The following is a 20,035-nucleotide window of genomic DNA, read 5'->3' as shown; positions in this document are numbered from 1 at the left end:
GGCTAATGCTGCCATCAGCATTCCCTGGATGTGGAGTTAACTCACTTAATGATTGCTTGATAAACTGCTAAAAAGCAAATATGCTGGAATTGGCTCTCATGCAGGGCACACTGCATATTGCCATCACACAGGGTGAGTTGTTTTTTTCATTGCAAACACAAATCCACCGGTCTTTATACCTGTGTAAAACTATTCATCTCCTGTGAAGCATTTTATAATCGCATGCCTATTTGATCCAGAGCTCACAAAAACTCATTTTCAACCAATTTCATAGGAAATAAGCATATTGCCATAATTCAACCAAATATCCCTTAGTTATTTGAAGAAAATCTTTACCACCAAATTGTAGGCTCTTTTCTGGCAAGAATCATCTTCCCCTTCTTCTTTTCTCTTCTTCCCTACCTCCCTCCTTGTCCGGTGTTCATGAAATAGTTACTGAACCCCTAATCTGGAGCATCTCAGCAGTAGTGTGTCTTGTATGGCAGGGACTCAGTGGCTGTGTACAGAATCAGTTTTGTTGAGCAGAAAATAGTACCTAAATGAGACTAGTCATTGACAGATGTAGGAAAAGAACTGGAACTTGTACACTGGTGTTTTCTCAAGATTAAGGTTAAGGGGCGCCTGGGTGGCTCAGTCGGTTAAGCGGCCGACTTCGGCTCAGGTCATGATCTCGTGGTCCGTGAGTTCGAGCCCCGCATCGGGCTCTGTGCTGACAGCTCAGAGCCTGGAGCCTGTTTCAGATTCTGTGTCTCCCTCTCTCTCTCACCCTCCCCCATTCATGCTCTGTCTCTCTCTGTCTCAAAAATAAATAAACGTTTAAAAAAAAAAATTAAAAAAAAATGTCTTTAAAGATTAAGGTTAAGAATTTGATTCACTATTTCCGTTAGTGCAGTTCGACAGATATTTGTATGTATTTCTTTTTGTTTATGTATTTATTTTGAGAGAGAGAGGAAGCATGAGCGGGGGAGGGGCAGAGAGAGAGGAAAGAGAGAATCCCAAGCAGGCTCTGCCCTGTTAGCATGGAGCCCAACATGGGGTTCGAACTCATGAACCATGAGAGCATGACCAGAGCCAAAGTCAGACACTTAACCAACTGAGCCACCCAAGTGCCCCCTAAAGATATTTTTAAACATTCAGTTGTATTTATTTATTAATGGCTAATAGTGCACATAATGGAAATATGAGTAATGAAAGTGTATACAGTGAAATAGAAATGTTCTTTCATTAAATTACCCCCCTTTTCCTGTTGCTGTTAGGTGATATATAAATGTAAAAATCTGCAAGAAACTACAAAGAAAGGCCCTCAAAGTCACATCAAAATCCTGTCCTGCTGAAACACATGGCGGCAGAAAGAGGACTGCTCGGCAGCCCCAGTGTGTGAGAGCCAAGAAAGGGGTAAAAGTACTTCCAGTCCTGACTTCCAACCAACCCCATGCGTATTCTAGTCTCCACCTGGTGTCGGAGGGTGTGGGTCTGCATCTGAAACACATCCATCCTCCCAGTGTTCTGGCTGCTCCTGTTTCCTCTGGAAACCTTTCCAGGGTCATTTCCTGAACGTCACCTGTAAATCCCGGCACCCTGAATTCTCTTCTCACCTCACACTCTGTCACTACCTTGCTCCAGCCGGCTCCACTGGTCCTCCCTACCCTGATAATTCCTACATTCTGATCGGAGCTCTTACTTGGAATCTCTGCGCATGTCTTGGTAGCAACTGATTTCGACATCCCCGAAACCAAACTTAAGATCTTTCCTACAAACCTGACCGCCCACCAGATATCCAGGATCTTAGGAATGGTCCTACCACCTACCATCTTGGGAACCTGGTTGTCACACCTCACATCCGGTTCATCCAGTTTGTCTCCAAACCAAAGGTCCATCATCTCAACCTGGATTGATGGGATAGCTATTGCATCTATTCTTGCTGCTCCTCAGACCGTCTGCTCCCCGGCCAAAGGCGTTATTTTTTTAAGTTTATTTATTTATTTTGAGAGAGACAGAGAGAGCATGAGCCGAGGAGGAGCAGAGAGAAAGAGGGAGAGAGGGAATCCTAAGCAGGCTCAGTGCCACCTGGGGCTCTTTCTCACCAACCGTGAGATCATGACCTGAGCCGAAATCAAGAGTCCAGCACTCACCCGACTGAGCCACCCAGGTACCCCCTGACCGTTTTTTAATGAACCAAACTATTCTCTGCCCCAGGGCCTTTACTAATTGTATCCTTTCTGCCTGAGACATTCCCCATTCTTCTGGAATCCAGCTTTAAGTGCTGACTGCTTGGATTTGGATCTAGGCTCCACCATTTAACCGGTTGTGTGACCTTTAACTTCTGTAGGCATCAGTTCCCTTATCTGTAAAATGGGGAAAATAATAGTACTTACCTAATTGGGCTATGATAAGGATTAAGTAAAATCATGTACCTAACACAGTGCATGGCATTTAGTACATGTTCAATAAATGTTAGATATTGATGTTGGTATTATTTCCTTCTATGTTTCCAGCAAGCATAGTGCCCTATACATAATAACTGGCTCAATAAGTATTTGTGGAATGAATAAATGAATGGACAAGTGTATGAAAGACAGACAAGATCTGGCCTTCCCTTTATTGTCATCACTGTGGAACCCAAATGTCCCCATGTAAGAGGGACAGCAGTGACCCAAAATATCTGACAGCCCAGAGAGGATGCAAAGCAAAAGAACAAATAGGAAAGCATAGCATGTATGAAGACAAGGAAGGAAAAGACAGCACAGTGATGAGTTTATTATGCCTTGTCCTAGCAGACACAGATGACAGCCCAGAGATGCACCAGGTATGACCTGTGAGATCAGGGGTGAGAGGTGGGAGGCAAGGTGGGAATGCATCTACTCAGCCAACAACATGCAAGGTGCTGGGTGCTAGAGATGCCAAGCACAGTGGGTTCAAGGTGCAGTACAGAAGGTACACTACCCTGTGATGCCTCTGGAAGATCCCATATGGCCACCACCTAGCTGCTTCTAGACCCTGTTACTTTCATGCACTCAACAAATTCTCAAGGTTACCAGTAATCAAATCAAGTGGGCACACTTATTCTGCTAGGAACAGTATAAAACTGGCACAAGCTTTTTAGAAAGCAATTAGGCTGGGGCGCCTGGATGGCTCCAGCTGGTTGAGCATCTGACTCTTGATTTCAGCTGAGGTCATGATCCCAGGGTTGTGGGATCAAGCTCCATGCTCAGCATGGAGCCTGCTTAAGATTCTCCCTCTGCCCCTCTCCCCGGCTTGCCTTCTCTGTCTCAAAGAAGGAAAGAAAGAAGAAAGCAATTAGGCACTGTGCACCCAAATCTTTAAAAAGTCTGTAGTCTGTAACCTGGTAACTCCAATTCAAGGAATCCATTCTACAGAGTCAGAAGTGTAGAGATTTGTAAACAAGCATGTTCTTACCTGCACTGTTTTTAATAATGAAACTGATTAACAACAGAAACGTTCAGCAACAGGGCTTGTAGCCCAGCGATACAGTGCAGTATTGGGTGGCTACTGAAGTTTTTCAAAGAATATTTTGACATTCTTTCTTAACACCAGCATGACATTGGGGAAAGCTCACATAATACTAAGCCAAAGAGAATCCAAACTCTCATTAACAGGTATATCTCTATACAGAGATTGGTACAGTTTTTCATTTAAAACAGATAAAAACTACAACTTTCCAGGCATTAGTATCCAGGCAGAGGAAAATTAGATAGGAAACCCTCCTAACAAGCTTTCCCAGGTCTTACCTGAATTCTTTCCAGACTGCCTCTATGCAATGAGGTATCATGCTACCCAGGGACTGGCCTGTTACTCCATTGGCTTCAGCTAACTCATCTGTCAAATGAGGAGTTTGGACACCATTATTACCACTAAGGCTTCTGCGAACAAGCAAGTATGCAAGGTAAACACGGTTTCGGTTAACATTTGCCATTGTCAGACCTTCCTGTTTTTTGGCCCCATTTGGAAAGGCTCCATTGGGGTGCAAAACTAATATGCATTTGGATTGGAAAACTGTGGAAACAGCTAGCAGCCTCTAACCGGGCAACTGAAGTAGGCGTCGAGTATGCTGGAGGACGGTCTGGGCAACAGATTCTGAGGAATACGATCACCGTTCCTGGGGACCCGCCAGCAGATGCCTCGGGGCCAGCAGATGGCCAGGACATCCTTTCCTGGCTGCGTCCCCGCGGGCCCAGCGACCGCCCGGGATTCCACCCCCACTCCCTGCGGTTTGGTCTCAAGTGAGCATAGATCTGGCGCGTGCTCTGAGCAGCTAAGACCTTCTTCCGCCGCCAGCCGCCAGCCGGAGGAGGGGGAGGCGGGGCTACCCGGGAAGGCTCGGCGCAGCCCCTTCCCTCCTACAGTGATCTCCTAGGGCCGATTTCGGGGTGAGGTCACCGCTGCGGAGACCTCCAAGGGACTGAGGCGCTGTTTGAAGCCTCTCAGGCCTAACCAGAGCTCTAAATAGGAGGGCATTTAATTGGCCTTGTAATTTCCGATCGATTCCCGAAATCAACACTCAGGGCGAGATGGGTGCAGACGCCACGACCCCGGACCGCGCCCCCACCCCCAGCAGAAGGCCGAGGTCCCGCCAGCCTCCACGAGCTGACCTCTCCCGGCCCAGAGAATCGCGGGTTCCCTGCACGTGGCGGGGCGGGGGAGGAACGGGGCGGGAGGGACGCGGAGGGGATGCAAGCGCCCTCGGAAGCGCCGGTTCGCGCACGTGGCGGGGTCGGGGAGTGGAGGTGGGGGGGACGCGGAGGGGATGCAAGGGCCCTCGCAAGAGCGGATCCCTGCACGTGGCGGGGTCGGGGAGGGGAGGTGGGGGGACGCGGAGGGGATACAAGCGCCCTTCCTGCAGCCCCCTGCAGCTTCTCCCAGAATGACAGCCCTGAGGTGGCGAGAGGGAGAGACAATTCCGAGAGGGGCAGAATTGAGCATTTTAACTTATAACTTTTAACTTCTATTATTTAACTTATAATTTAACATTATAACCTTTTTTCTCTTATCCTTACGGAAAATTGACGCTCATCATTCAGCCACTTAGAGATAACTATTTTCCAGTCTCTGTCCATTGAAATTATGTTTTCTTTATTAAGCAGAAACTGTTTTGTAAACTGCCCCCTACTATATAGGGAACATTTTGTTTGTTGTTAAATCCCACTAAAAGGATGTACCATGATTTAGAATCACTGGCGTACCGTTGGCCTAAGTTTTCAGTATTACAAAGAGCTGTGCTATACATCTGTGCAAAGAAATATTTGCCTACGTCCAGGATTGTTTTTCATTCGGATCGATTTCTAGACGCAAGCTAATGGGACCAAACGCAGAAAAGGAATGGAAAGATTGAGATGGGCCCAGGTGCTCCGACAGAGCACAGCGACGACGGCACAGCGGCTTGGCGGAGGCTTCAACAGTGGCTATTGTTATTACTTCCTTGATTTACCCTATGGCTGTCTCCTTTCTCCGCCTCCCCCCCTTAATTATTATTCAGAGCTTTCCTAAATGAAGCAGGGCTCTGACTTCACCGGAACAACAAGAGGTTTCCCAGGTAGGGAGGATTGACCCGGCCTAGAGGCTCAGCAACCGGAGGAGGAACGGAGAGGGAGGAGGGGAGGTGGAGGGGAAGAGGCACAGGTAGCCCAGATCCAGTTTGTGGATGGATCTCCTTCCCAGGTGACATCCAGGGCCGGACCCCGCCCCATGTCCATGCGTACGCTTGGCAGGGGGTGGTCGTGACAATGGCCGTGACGACTGATGGCTGTCCTTTGAGCTGCTGGCCTTGGGGATCCCGCAGTCCCCCCCTTCCTCCCTCTCCCTCCCTAACCCCACACCTTCAGACCTCCTCCTCCTCTCCACCCGCGGCTGCCGGAGCCCCCACACTCTGGTGAGTGGGAAGCCCAGAAGCCACCAAGGCTGGCCTCGGGCTAGAGACGGGGCGGGGGAGCGCAGCCGCAGACCGCGCGTCCTGCAGAGAGAACCAGAGAACCGAGGCAAGGACTGGCTCCCTCCTCCCCACGTGGCCCAGGGCTTCCGGGAGCCGGAGCTCCCACACTCGGTCCAGGCCGACCCTGGGTCGGCTCAGCTCAAGCCCTAAGCCTGAAGCCTGGGCTGGCCCTTATCGAACTTTTGGAAGCCGCCTAGGTTGCTGCTAGGGGTCGGCCAATTGACGAAAGGGTCTAACTCGGGGCTGTCTACCTGCGCACTGAGATGGGACGACTGGTTTCTGCTGGTGATGTTTTTCTTTGTGCTGGAGAGTCCGGGGGCCTCAGAGAGAGCTTCTCGGTTGGGCAAGGCTGAAGCGAGACCTCTAAAGGCAGGCAGGCAGGCAGGCACCTGTTTTCCTCATCTTCATCTTAGCCGTTTTGAGAGCTCGCCAGGTAGTGAAGGGGTGAAGCGTTAAGTGCGAGCTCGGTGCAGGCCGCTCACTTCACATTTTGTGAAGTGTTTCCGTTATTCACTTGGTCTAAGTCTGACACTCTATACTCTTCACTGCCGCGTATACTTCTTGAATGCAAGGACTACCTCTGACACTTCTTAGGTTGGTTCCTTGATAGATGAATATGCATATAATATGTATTTTTATATACTGAATATATTTTTAATATGTAAGCCACCTGTTTTACTACTTTTGGTAGTAGGTGTAAACTTTTTGAAGCTAAGTATAAACCGTGTACACGGGAGGCTGCCTGTCACACTCACTGTCGTGTGAACCATGCTTAACGGGCATGTCCTCGGAGTCCTGTGGGGGGGGTGGTGGGGAGGCCTGCTGGTGGATAATTTCCTCCATCTAGCTCACTGTTTCACCTACCTGTTTCAGAGCTCTCAAGTCTCAACTTAATTTTCATTCCTCCGAGAAACCTGTCCGGACCTTTCTTCCACAAAATTAGAAAACAAATCCTGGGGCACATGGGTGGCTCAGCCGGTTAAGCTTTGGACTCTTGATTTCAGCTCAGGTCATGATCTCATGGTTTTGTGAAATCAAGCCCCACCTTGGTCTCTGGGCTGACAGCACAGAGCCTGCTTGGGATTCTCCCTTCCCTCTCTGCCCCTCTCCAGCTGTCCCTCTCCCTCTTTCACTCTCTTTCAAAATGAATAAATAAACATTAAAAAATAATAATTTCTAATTTGAGGAATTCATTGAACTTTTTTACTGGCCTAATTAATATGTAGCTAATATTTGCAAATATTCCATGAGTATTTGAAAAGGCTGTGTATTTTTTTTTTAATTGGGCAGAAAATCTGTACCTGTTCATCAAATCGTGTGATCTATTCCTTTACATCTACATTTCTGTGTAAATTTGATCTGTTAATTTTTGAGTGACAGGTTAACATCCCCTGCTTTATTTGGGGTTTGTCAGTAGATTTTTGTTCTGCTATCAGGCTTTGCAGTATAAATTTTAAATATGTTAATAGGTGCACAAAAGTTCCTGACCGTTACATATATTTGGTGGATCATATCTTTTATGAATATAAAATATTCTTCTAGTCCCCTTTGAGACTTTCAACCTTGATTTCAAATTGGTCTGATATTATTGTTTTTATCAATATCTACCTTGTAGACAATTTTTTTCAATTGCTTCTGTTCCTTTTTTTTCGTTTTTTATGATTTTGCTTTTGTCTTTTATTACACTCAATGAGAGAGAGAAAACAGTGAGTCTGATGGTGATTTCTACCATTTTTGTGATCATTTTCCAAACTGTGTTAATATAATGTTGGTCTTTTTCTTGTTTCTGTTCAGATGGCTCTGTTCTGGATTCACTAAAAATTTTCTTTCTCCAAGGGAAGGAGCAATGAGGGGGTCTCAGAGGCTGGGCAGCGCACTGGTAGCTGATGTCTTTCAGGAGGACAAGAAGTTCTCGTGTACACCCATAACTCTAGAATAGTTTACCTGGACTGAGCAGGGCTTGTTTTGATAAGCTCACTTTTATGTGTTTGTTACTATTTTTAGTTTTGAATCCCATCCTGGTTTGAGTTGTCTCAAGTAAAGATTACGCATGAAAAATCCACACTCTGGTGGTCTTTATGGTTTTATACTATGCACTATGGACATCAAGTAAAATCTGGTCACTAATAGTTAAGTGTATTAGAAGCATGTCTATAAACGGTAAAAAATCTTATGCACATCAAGCTATAAATAAAGTAAAATCATCTACCTCCCTCCCATTCAGTCAGTGGGTGTTTATTTTCATTGTATTATTAGATGATCTGATAACTGATCTATTTCTCTTAGTCTAGTTTTCACACTGTGAAAGAGTTACCTAATCTACTCACCTGCAAGAGAGATTTGGTCTTCTGGTTTTATGATATGTCTTTGAATAACTTTCTGTGATTTGTCCTGCAGCATTTTTGGCACATTCCCTGAAATTCCAAATTTATTTTTCTTTCCCATTTGTTTTGGGACATGTCCTTTTGTTCTAGACATTTTTCCTTTCTCTCTCTCTCTTTTTTTTTTTTTTTTTTTTTTTACATTTTTTAACGTTTATTTATTTTTGAGAGACAGAGCACAAGTTGGGGAGGGGCAGAGAGAGAGGGAGACACAGAATCCGAAGCAGGCTCCAGGCTCCTTCCGTGCTCACAGCAGAGAGCCTGACATGGGGCTCCAACACACAAATGGTGAGATCGTGACCTGAGCCAAAGTCGGATGCTCAACCCCTGAGCCACCCCGCCTTTTTTCCTTTTTAAAATCACAACCTCTGTATTGAAATGTATTCAGTCTTGGGGCGCCTGGGTGGCTCGGTCGGTTAAGCGTCCGACTTCGGCTCAGGTCATGATCTCACGGTCCGTGAGTTCGAGCCCCGCATCGGGCTCTGTGCTGACAGCTCAGAGCCTGGAGCCTGTTTCAGATTCTGTGTCTCTCTCTCTGACCCTCCCCCGTTCATGCTCTGTCTCTCTCTGTCTCAAAAATAAATAAACATTAAAAAAAAAAATTAAAAAAAAAGAAATGTATTCAGTCTTCAGTCTTCCTGAGCAATTTATTGAAAACATTTTATCTAAGACTTTCAGACAGAGTCGCTAATCTATCTATCTTTTGAAGTAGTTTGGAGGGTTTTTTTTTTGTTTTTGTTTTTGTTTTTATTTTTGGCTTGGGGCACGAATTTTGAGAGAACATGTAGTCTTGACCACTTTTTGTCTATCATCTGGTACACATTTCTAGTTGTGTACACATCTCTGAGCAAACATTGGGGACTGACACAACAGTTGCTCTAGCTCATGCAAAAGGCTCCTTCCTAGACATTGATTTGGTGATTTTTAAAATGCCTCTTAGGATGAGAACCCCCACTACACTTCACATTGGAAAAAGGAAGCAATATGCATGATTGACATCACCAGGAATGTCTGTGTGCTGCATGTGTCATTATATTGAACATGCCTCATTTTGAGGCTATGACCTTGAGTTGTCATTGCTTCAGAAAACGTGGACTGGTTAGGACATCCATTAATGTCCTAGAACAAATGCTATAGCAGAATCCCCAAGGGAGACAGGGATTTTACTGGTCTCCGGACACAGGAATCCATTTGTTGGAGCATATGCTGAGTGTGATGAGCTGGAAAATGAAGTTAATTTCTGTGTCAGACCAAACTAGGTGAAAGACCGAGTCACTGGATAAGATGAAGGCTGCATATCCTTGAGAGGGAGGAATAACCGCATTTTTCCAGATTGGGTCACACACGTTTTTGGTTTATTTGACAAGGCCCACATAGAGTAGAGAGCAACATAATCTGAGAGCTCCACGTTGGTGTCTCATTGTGAAATCTTTAATTTCAGGTTATACTTCATGCAGAGTAGTAGAAGAAGAGAGGACGAGACCTCCTCGCTAAAAGCATCCTGTAAGTGGAAAAGCTATTAATACTCTCACGAGCTCTTGTAGTTGAAGTTTCAAAACAGAAGAATTGTAATTTCCTGTCTTCCATGTGGGTTACTTGATTATCAAAGCAGGAACAATACAGCAGTTTTGTTTTATATTTATTACTAGGAGGTAATGTTGTTGAAGTTTTAGGGCATTTTTCGAGATGAGATTCTTGTTAAGTTAGTAATAGTAAGCTTTTCCCCTGCTATTTACAGTTGCCCTGACATTTTTTTTAAGTTCTGTGTTTTTTTTTTTAATGTTTATTTATTTTTGAGAGAGAGAGACACAGACGGACAGAGCATGAGAGGGGAGGGGCAGAGAGAGAGAGAGGGAGGGAGACACAGAATCCGAAGCAGGCTCCAGGCTCCGGGCTGTCAGCACAGAGCTGGACGACGTGGGGCTCAAACCCACAAACCATGAGACCAGGACCTGAGCTGAAGTCAGATCCTTAAGCGACTGAGCCACCCAGGTGCCCCTGGTACGTTTTTTTAGTAATCTCTTCACCTGACGTGGGGCAGGAGCTCGTGACCCCAAGATCAAGAATGGCATGCACTTCCAACTAAGCCAGCCAGGAGCCTCTGCCCTGACTGAATAACTGATTCATTCATTCATTCACTTACTTTAATTTATATTTTGAGAGAGGGAGAGAGTGCACGCATGAACAGGGGAGAGTGGCAGACGGGAGAGAGAAAGAAAGGACTGAGAGAGAGTGAGAATCTTAAGCAGGCTCCATGTTCAACATGGAGCCCAACATGGGACTTAGGCCTGGGGTCATGACCTCAGCCAAAATCAAGAATCAGGCACTCATACAACCGAGCCACTCAGGTGCCCCTGCCCTGACATTTTCTTTTTTTTAATTTAATTTTTTTATTTTTTAGAATTTACATCCAAATTAGTTAGCATATAGCACAACAGTGATTTCAGGAGTATATTCCTTCGTGCTCCTTACCCATTTAGACCATCCCCGCCCCCCCACAGCCCCTCCAGCAACCCTCAGTTTGTTCTCCATATTTATGAGTGGCTTATGTTTTGTCCCCTCTCTGTTTTTATATTATTTTTGTTTCCCTTCCCTTGTGTTCATCTGTTTTGTCTCTTAAAGTCTGCACGTGAGTGAGGTCAGAGGTCATATGATTTTTGTCTTTCTCTGACTAATTTCACTTAGCATAATACCCTCCAGTTCCATCCCCATAGTTGCAAATGGCAAGATTTTATTCTTTTTGATTGCCAAGTAAGACTACATTGTCTATATATACCACATCTTCTTTATCCATTTATCCATCCATGGACATTTGGGCTCTTTCCATCCTTTGGCTGTTGTTGACAGTGTTGCTATAAACATGGGGGTGCATGTGTCCCTTTGAAACAGCACACCTGTACCCCTTGGATAAATGCCTAGTAGTGCAATTGCTGGGTCGTAGGGTAGTTCTATTTTTAATTTCCTGAGGAACCTCCATACTGTTTTCCAGAGGGGCTGCACCAGCTTGCATTCCCACCAACAATGCAAAAGAGATCCTCTTTCTCCGCATCCTCGCCAACATCTGTTGTTGCCTGAGTTGTTAATGTTAGCCATTCTGACAGGTGTGAGGTGGTATCTCATTGTGGTTTTGATTTGTATTTGCCTGATGATGAGTGATGGTGAGCATTTTTTCATGTGTTGATTGGCCATCTGGATGTCTTCTTTGGAGAAATGTCTATTCATGTCTTTTGCCCATTTCTTCACTGGATTATTTGTTTTTTGGGTGTCGAGTTTTATAAGTTCTTATTAGATTTTGGATACTAACCCTTTATCTGATATGTCATTTGCAAATATCTTCTCCCATTCTGTCGGTTGCCTTTTAGTTTTGCTGATTGTTTCCTTCGCTGTGCAGAAGCTTTTTATTTTGATGAGGTCCCATTAGTTCATTTTTGCTTTTGTTTCCCTTGCCTGTGGAGACGTGTTGAATAAGAAGTTGCTGTGGCCAAGATCAAAGAGGTTTTTGCCTGCTTTCTCCTCTAGGATTTTGATGGCTTCCTGTCTTACATTGAGGTCTTTCATCCATTTTGAGTTTATTTTTGTGTATGGTGTAAGAAAGTGGTCCAGGTTCATTCTTCTGCATGTTGCTGTCCAGTTTACCCAGCACCGCTTGCTGAAGAGACTCTTTATTCCATTGGATATTCTTTCCTGCTTTGTCAAAGATTAGTTGGCCATACATTTGTGGTTCCATTTCTGGGTTCTCTGTTCTGTTCCATTGATCTGAGTGTCTGCTCTTGTGCCAGTACCATACTGACTTGATGATTACAGCTTTGTAGTATAGCTTGAAGTCTGGGATTGTGATGCCTCCTGCTTTGGTTTTCTTTTTCAAGATCGCTTTGGCTATTCGGGGTCTTTTCTGGTTCCATACAAATTTTAGGATTATTTGTTGTAGCTCTGTGAAGAATGCTGGTGTTATTTTGATAGGGACCTGCCCTGACATTTTTTAACACAACATACAGGGGTATCTGGGTGGTTCAGTCAGTTAAGTGTCTGACTCTTGGTTTCTGCTCATGTCATGATCTCACAGTCTGTGGGTTCAAGCCCCACATTGGGCTCTGTGCTAACAGCATGGAGCCTACCTGGGATTCTTTCTCCCCTCTCTCTGCCCCTCCCCTGCTTGCTCTCTCTCTCAGTTTCTCTCAACATAAATAAACAAATAAAAATAATTTAAACACAGCATACATTATATTGGAAGCAAAGCCTACATTTCTATTCTACTTCCCACCCCTCCCTACCCCCACTCAGTCCATTATTTTGTAAGCAGAGTACTAGCCTTGCAATACTGCAATACTGCCAAAATATACCTATTTTTACGTATCGAGGAACCTACCTCCTATTTTATGATGGGAAGATGGTATAATAATTAAAAGCATAGGGGCATCTGGCTCAATCAGTTAAGCATTTGACTTCCCCTCAGGTCTTGATCTCATGGTTTGTGAGTCCAAGCCCCTCATTGGGCTCTCTGCTGTTATCACAAAGCCCACTTCAGATCCTCTGTCCTCCCTCTCTGCCCCTCCCTGCCTCTCTCAAAAACAAATAAGTGTGGGGCGCCTGGGTGGCTCAGTCGGTTGAACGTCCGACTTCGGCCCAGGTCAGGATCTCGCGGTCCGCGAGTTCGAGCCCCGCGTCGGGCTCTGGACTGGTGGCTCAGAGCCTGGAGCCTGCTTCCGATTCTGTGTCTCCCTCTCTCTCTGCCCCTCCCCCGTTCATGCTCTGTCCCTCTCTGTCTCAAAAATAAATAAACGTTAAAAAAAAATTAAAAAAAAAAATAAGCGTTAAAAAAAAAAAGTGAAAAAAATAATTAAAAACATAGACATTAGAGGGGCGCCTGGGTGGCTCAGTGGGTTAAGCATCCGACTTCAGCTCAGGTCACGATCTCGTGGTCCGTGTGTTCAAGCCCCGCGTCGGGCTCTGGGCTGATGGCTCAGAGCCTGGAGCCTGCTTCCGATTCTGTGTCTCCCTCTCTCTCTGCCCCTCCCCCGTTCATGCTCTGTCTCTCTCTGTCTGAAAAATAAATAAACGTTAAAAAAAAAAATTAAAAAAAAACATAGACATTAGAGACCGATATAATTAACTGTATGATTTGGGGCAGCAGACTTCTCTGAGCTCAATTTTGTAAAATGAGGATAATAATTCCTATCACACAGGCTTTTTGTGTGGATTAAATAAGATATTTTGTAAGTACTCAGAACAATATCTGGTTCAAATATAGTAGTGTCTTTGTCACTAACTGCATGATTGATACTATTTAAGTACTTTTTGAAAATGAGGTAATAGTTCATGTTTATTTTTATTTTTTGAATGTTTATTTATTTTGAGAGAGAGAGTGAGCGAACAGGGGAGGGGGAGAACAGGTGGGGCTCAATCAGCATTAAGAGTCAGACGTTAACCAACTGAGCCACCCAGGCACCCTGGGTTATAGTTTAGTTTTAAAGATTTACACACTCTAACTAAAATTTTACCGTCAAAAAGTAGTATTTTGGGGCACCTGGCTGGCTCAGTCTGTGGAGCATGCGACTCAGGTTCTCAGGGTTGTGGGTTTGAGCCCCACATTGGGTACAGAAATTACTTAAAAATGAAATCTTTAAAAAAATGAAAAAGGTAATGTTTTATACGCCAGGTCCTGTTCTCAATACTTGATGGTGGGTTCATTATCATCCCTGTTGTCCAGATGAGGAACTTGAAGCACAGAGAGAAAAAGCAGTTTGCCCAAGTGTGGTGAGAGCTCTGACTCTTACACGGGCAATGCCACTGCAGATTTCAATGTTTAAATTTTTTGAATAGGTAGGAATAGGAAAATAAAATATATATGTGAGTAATAAAAATATACAATTAGGGGTGCCTGGGTGGCTCAGTCGGTTACGTGTCCAACTTCAGATTCTGCTTCAGATTCTGTCTCCCTCTCTCTGCCTTTCCCCTACTTGTGCTCTCTCTCTCTCAAATAAGTAAATAAATTTAAAAAAGGAAGGAGAAAGGAAGAAAATGCAAGGTGGTATGTATCTAGATCCCTGTCTTATGAAGGCTCAGCCACAGGCACTTTTCTAGGAAGGCTATACAACAACGCTATGTTTTAGAAAATATCTCAGAAGGTGAAATGGAGAGGATCTCAATCTGTGCCTATGGGAAGTTAACTTCTGCACCCCTTGGCCCCTTGGACAACTACTGAGGAAGCCCTGCAGCCTGATGCTTCAGATGAGTCTGGAAATTGTGAAAGGAGCCAGTGAGTTTGGTGGCCAAGGACTCCAGGGTCGGGCCTGAGCCAGGTGAACCAAGGCGGCATGAAAAGAGGTGTCCGGTAGACCAGCTGGGAGATTTATCCTGTCTGATGGTGAAGAAGTTATTTAACCTCTTTTTGTTCACTTTCCAAACCTTGAAATTAGGAATAATATCAGCCTTTTAGGACCACTGTGGAAATGAAATAAAACAATGATTATAGTGATGATAGATGACATACGGTAAAAGCATCTAACATTTCCTGAGCATATCCTATGTATGCTCCAGGCATGGTGCTAAGCACTGTGCATTAACTGCCTTATAAAATCAAAACAATAATCTTATGAGGTCATATTTTTGTTTTCATCCACAGATGAGGAAACGAAGGTTAAAAAAGGTTGCACAGCTAGTGAGTGGCAGAGCCCAGATGTGAATTCTAAGTGTGAGTGACTAATGACTGTAAATACGTAATTAGTACGTCGTCTCACATTTGTTAATTCATTCGTTCATTCATTCTTTCACCAAATGTTTTTTGAAAACCTTCGCTGTGTCACATGTGTTCTGGGTGGGTGGTATATGTGAGTGTCAAAACCCAAACCCTTGCGCCCATGAAGCTTAAATTCTAGTGGTGGGGAGTGGGGGAGACATTCACTGGAGAACAGACATGGTAAAAAGGTAAATGTGTTATGTCAGAAAGCAAGTGCTTTGGAGGTTAAGCAAGGTCGGGAAGACTAGGGGTACAGACAGGTGGTAATTTGACCTAAGGCGGTCAGGGCAGGCCTCAAGGTAAGGGAGTCATGGGTGGGTATCTGGGGAGGAGCCTTCCAGTCTGAGGAGCAGGTGCACTAAGTCTTAAGAGCACAATGTGTCTGTGACAGAGGGACAGCAAGGGGGCGGGCTGGTGGGAGCAGAGGCAGGGAGAATGATAGGATAGAGGAGTGGGGGTGAGGAATGTGAGGTGGCGGACCATACAGTCTTGGAGGGCCTTGGAGGCCATCAGAAGGGCTGAGCTTGCACTGTGAGCGATGCAGGGCACACTGTAATGCTATATAATGTAAAAGCACTTGTTGCCTCAAAGCATTCATGACAATTGCAATCTTTTCATGGTCTTCCGGCCTCACACAGCACTGAATCTGCTCTTGCTAAAATCATTAATAAACTCCTAATTGGCAAATGTGCATACACCTTTAAAATCTTATCAGCTCTGTTGCATTTGGCTTCTACCTGACATTCTGACAAAGCATATGTCCTTATGTATTTAAGATCCTATATATAATAGCTTAAATGCAAAATGATCATAAGCTGTATCCCTGTGTTGAACATTTTAAAATGTGTGATTAGAGTCAGATTGTGAAACATTGCATAGGTAGAGACTTTGCAGATCAAAACAGCGATCTTGACCCCAGGTATGGCGTGTTCAAACTTTGTATTAACTGTGGCTTTAGGGAAATTAGTAAATAGTTTGAGTTTTATTTTCCTCATCTTCAAAAGATTATTGTGAGTGGCTTATTGTTATACCTATTCTGCAGATGGGCAAACAAGTCCAGATAGATTGAGGAACCCACTTCCTATTCCCCATCTGAGCAAAGACAAAAATTCATCCATACCTGTGAAAACTGGGGAGCCTGGCGGTCACCCGGGCTTCTATAGAGCACCATCCCAGCTCTGCAAAGGGGGGCTAAGGCAAGCTCAAGGGACCAGAATTCTCTTTCAAAATGACTTGTGATCCACTCTAACTTACAGATAAAAGCACCGTTGAAGCCCAGAGGTCTACAACTCTAGAAAATCATGGCTATAATCATTTTCCTGTGGCCTAGAAAATGGAAAAGCAGATGTAACCAAAGATTAATCTTGGCTATTTAAAATATAATGGCATATATTAATATCTATAAAACTTCTAGTATTGACCAATACATCTTTCTAGTGCCTTCTTAAATATAGTCCCTGGTACATCCTTAAGATACTAGTAAAATTTACGTTAATGTAACTAGAGTGACAGATTTTAAGTTATGAAGGTGTTATGAATTGGGGGAAAGCAGAAATTACTGAAGAAAATAAAAGAAAAGCTGACACATAAATAAAATCAAGATCTGGTTATTTGGGGGAAAAAACATAGCAAATAGAGAAAACTGACCAAGATAAAAATAAAAAGAAATGCCAATTAGAAAAACATTAGGAGTAAGAAATAAATCCTGGGGCACCTGGGTGGCTCAGTCAGTTGGGCATCTGACTTCAGCTCAGGTCATGAGCTCACAGTCCGTGAGTTCAAGCCCTGCATCCGGCCCTGTGCTGACAGCTCAGAGCCTGGAGCCTGCTTCAGATTCTGTGTCTCCTTCTCTCTCTCTGCCCCTCTCCTGCTCATGCTCTGTCTCTGTCTCAAAAATAAGTAAAAACAGGGGCGCCTGGGTGGCTCAGTCGGTTAAGCGTCCAACTTCAACTCAGGTCACCATCTTGTGGTCTGTGAGTTTGAGCCCCACATCGGGCTCTGGGCTGATGGCTCAGAGCCTGGAGCCTGCTTCGGATTCTGTGTCTCCCTCTCTCTCGGACCCTCCCCCGTTCATGCTCTGTCTCTCTCTGTCTCAAAAATAAATAAACGTTAAAAAAAAAAATTTAAAAAAGATAAGTAAAAACATTAAAAAAAATTTTAAAAAAAGAAAGAAATCCTGAAAAGGATTTTTTTCACAAACTCTGAAAAGATGAAAAAATGAATAAATCTGAAAATATGTACCATTGAATATAAAAATATTCTTTGAGTATATTCTATGAATATATAAATTACCAAAGCTGTTTTAAGAAGTGGATGAAAACTTGAATAGGTCAATAACTTCAGAAGAAACTGAACATGTTGCCAAAGATCTATTTCTTAAAAAGTCATGAGGTTTTACAGGTGTTGTGTGTCTGTGCAACCTTTAAGGCACAGATGATTCCTGTCATTTATATGGTTTTCAGGAGCACCTGGGTGGCTCAGTTGGTTAAGCATCCGACTTCAGCTCAGGTCGTGAGCTTGCAGCCTGTGGGTTTGAGCCCTGTGTCGGGCTCTGTGCTGATGGCTGGGAGCCTGGAGTCTGCTTTGGATTCTATGTCTCCCTCTGTCTGCTCCTCTCCTCCTGGCACTGACTCTCTCTCAAAAATAAATAAATATTAAAAATAAATAAATACATAAAATGGTTCCAAATCATAAGAAAGGTTGGAAAAGTTCCCAAAGTCCTGAGAGAAAAGACATAAATGGTAGTCTAGAAGTTCGATACTTGTCCGGATCTGGTTAGAAAATATTAGCATCATCTATACATCACTGAGTTTCCTAAGGAACCAGAGCCGGCACAATTTTATCATGGTGGCACGGGCAAAAATGTGGCAGAGAGTTCAGTTTGCACTACCCACGTAAAAAGCAGTCCTTAGCACAAGATGTGGCAGGAGATGAAGCCAACCTCCCCCATCCTGGGGGCTCTGCTCCCCTTCCTGGATCACGTACGTGCCTGCAAGAACTTCCTTTTTTGCAAAGAGTGCGGGGAAGCGCCACGCATCTTGATCTGAAATCCTCAAATTAACACTTGATGGAAGTGGTACAGTTTCTTTCTTCCATCCTGCTTACTATCTTTCTTCACTCTCATTTTTTAAAAAACTTGTAGACCACACTTTATTTTCACACTTTTAAATTTTATTTATTTTATTGTATTTAAGTTTATTTATTTTTGAGAGAGAGAGTGCATGAGCGAGGGAGGGGCAGAGAGAGGGGGAGACAGAGAATCCCAGTCAGGCTGTGCACTGTCAGAGCAAAGCCCAATTGGGGGCTCGGACCCCATGAGAACCTGAGATCCTGACCTGAGCCGAAACTAGGAGTCAGACACGCGACTGACTGAGCCACTCAGGTGCCCCATATTTTCACACTTTATTTTAAAAGTTATACTCCTGGGGCGCCTGGGTGGCTCAGTCGGTTAAGCGTCCGACTTCAGCTCAGGTCACGATCTCGCGGTCTGTGAGTTCGAGCCCTGCGTCAGGCTCTGGGCTGATGGCTCAGAGCCTGAAGCCTGTTTCATATGCTGTGTCTCCCTCTCTTTCTGCCCCTCCCCCGTTCATGCTCTGTCTCTCTCTGTCTCAAAAATAAATAAACGTTAAAAAAAATAAAAAAAAAAAAAGTTATACTCCTTTCATTATTGAACAAAGCATCTGTGTGTATGTTTAGGATTTATTTTTCTTGATCAAAGAATGTTTTCATTTTGGACTCTAAGTTCAGAAACTACATAGTTTGTATTCACTGCAGCAGCATGAAATTTTTTTTATTGTGATAACACACACATAACATAAAATGTATTATTTGAATCATTTTTATTATTACTTTAATTGTGGCAAAATACACATAACATAAAATTTAGCATCTTAACTCATTTTAAGTGTGCAGTTCAGTGGCTTGAAGCACATTTACACTGTGGTGCATCTAATACCAGGATTCATCTCTAGAACTTTTTTCTCTTGCAAAACTGTAACTTTGTATTCATCAAGCAGTAACTTCCTATTCAATCGCCCCCCTAGCCCCCGGCAACCACCATTCCACTTTCTTTCTCTATGAGTTTGACTACTCTAGGTACCTCATGTAAATGGAACCATACAGTATTTATTGTTTTGTAACTGGCTTATTTCACTTTGTATAATATCCTCAAGGGCCATCCTTCTTCTAGCACGTGTCAAAATTTCATTCCTTGTTAAGGCTGGATGATATTCCATCGTATGTATATACCATATTCTGCTTCACAGACACTTGGGTTTTTCCACCTTCTGGCTGTTGTAAATAATTATGCCATGAACATGGGTATACAAATATCTTCTTGAGACCTTGTTTTTAAATCTTTTGGGTGATTGTAACCATTTTTAAAAATTAATTATTTAATTATTTAATTTACATCCAAGTTAGTTAGCATATAGTGCAATAATGATTTCAGGAATAGAATCCAATGACTCATCCCCTCCATAGAACACTCAGTGCTCAGAACAGATGTCCTCCCCAATGCCTCTTGCCCATTTAGCCATCCCCCCATCCACAACCCATCCAGCAACCCTCAGTTCTCTATATTTAAGAGTCTCTTATGTTTTGTCCCCCTCCCTGTTTTTGTATTATTTTTGCTTCCCTTCCGTTATGTTCATCTGCTTTGTATTTTAAGTTCCACGTGAGTGAAGTCGTATGATATTTGTTTTTCTCTGACTAATTTCGCTTAGCATAATACCCTATACTTCCATCCATGTAGTTGCAAATGGCAAGATTTCATTCTTTTTAATTGCCAAGTAATACTCCATTGTATATATATACCACATCTTCTTTATCCATCCATCCATCGTTGGACATTTGGGCTCTTTCCATACTTTGGCTATTGTCGATAGCACTGCTATAAACATTGGGGTGCGTGTGCCCCTTCTCACTGTAGCCATTTTTAAGTATACCTACTCAGTGGCACTAAGTACATTC

At 43.7% G+C, this 20,035-nt stretch overlaps 1 long non-coding RNA gene across 1 annotated transcript in view; it reads left to right on the top strand.

The window, feature by feature from the left end:
* The first annotated feature begins 5,797 nt into the window (after positions 1-5,797).
* The window catches only part of LOC128775262 (uncharacterized), a 71,941-nt gene continuing 57,703 nt past the window's right edge, over positions 5,798-20,035 (top strand). The window contains exons 1-3 of the long non-coding RNA XR_008419884.1: positions 5,798-5,887; positions 9,770-9,831; positions 14,951-15,019. This is a non-coding gene — a long non-coding RNA (uncharacterized LOC128775262). The remainder of the gene's footprint in view (positions 5,888-9,769; positions 9,832-14,950; positions 15,020-20,035) is intronic.

This window comes from Panthera pardus, unplaced genomic scaffold (assembly GCF_024362965.1).
Source record: "Panthera pardus isolate Hobbes unplaced genomic scaffold, ASM2436296v1 HiC_scaffold_7, whole genome shotgun sequence".
In the NCBI taxonomy this organism is placed as follows: domain Eukaryota; kingdom Metazoa; phylum Chordata; class Mammalia; order Carnivora; family Felidae; genus Panthera; species Panthera pardus.
The sequence above is the reverse complement of the archived record's forward strand: the minus strand, read 5'-3'. Positions and strand labels throughout refer to the sequence as shown.